Source organism: Propithecus coquereli, unplaced genomic scaffold, assembly GCF_000956105.1.
Source record: "Propithecus coquereli isolate 6110/MARCELLA unplaced genomic scaffold, Pcoq_1.0 Scaffold523, whole genome shotgun sequence".
NCBI classification, from domain to species: domain Eukaryota; kingdom Metazoa; phylum Chordata; class Mammalia; order Primates; family Indriidae; genus Propithecus; species Propithecus coquereli.
Window position 1 is genome coordinate 249,643 of NW_012151097.1, and position 1,242 is coordinate 250,884.

Sequence of the window (1,242 nt, forward strand, 5' to 3'; positions counted from 1 at the left end):
TAACTGGTGTGGGAAAAACAAGCAGGTGTAAAGCAGTATATTCTAGAATTTATGAGACAAAAAATATAGGAAATAAATATTTCCAAATTAGTTGGGGTAAAGTTTAAAAGGGTTGTGCTTTATCCCGTAGACAACTGAAATAAACAGCATTTAAGAAGGATGAATAAACTGGTATGTGCAGAGCAAATTAGACATGGAAGACGGTTGCGGCAGAGAGAAGTTCAAGGAGAATGTTGAAATGATCTTGAAGTGTTAAGAGGCTGGAGGAGACTTGTTGTAAAATCATTGCCACAGAATACAGGGCAGGGTCACTGACTGGTTGACTCTAGAAGTTGCCCAAGACAACTCAGACAGAGAAATCTGACAATCCACATTTAGCAGGGGGAAGGAAATCAGGAGCAGTTATTTGTAACTTCAGGACATTGGTTTTTTGACTTCGAAGACAGCTTAATTTGACACTAATTTAGCTCAATCTCTCCCAATTTCATTTTGTTAATCTCTGTGATCTTGCCCCAGAAAAGCCACTTGTACCCAAATCAGAAAAGTCTATATTCATACGTCTTCATAAAAGTGCAAAGTTTCAGCAGTGTTTTCAACAACAATGTGATACTTAATATAAGAAAAAACTGTTTTAACTGAAAAAGGCATTCCTGTTGCTTTGCAAACTTATATTTCAATGAATAACTCTTAATTGTGCTCTTTTCTTTTATTTTATTGCTTTTCTGTGTTTTCGTTTTGATGAACCAGCAGAAATAATTGATGGAAAACAATGACAGCTTGAAAAGCTGTATCTTAACAAGGTCAGTTATCATTTCACAGTAGATAAAATAATATGCAAAAATAATAATGAGATGATAACATCCTCCTCTAAAATCAGAATTTAAAGACATACTACTGACCTTTTGTTGAGATACTTTACAGCACGGAAGTCATATAGAATGTGCATTAGAGCAACTTCAGACAGCTTATTTTCAACACTTTTCAGAACAAGACTGGCTATTACATAAATAAGAGAGTGAGGGAAATATCCATAAGATCAGTATTCCATTTTCGATTTCAAAAAATATTGATATTTAAATATAGTAATACAACCACTAATTTAAAATATTTTCATGCTCATGTCTAGAAAGTGGAACATAAACTACTTAGGTGACTTGTTTTGGCTCCTCTAAAGAAAATATGAATATTTGGATTATATTACTAAATGTATACTTTCTACTTGATTGGCTGTGTGACTTTTTT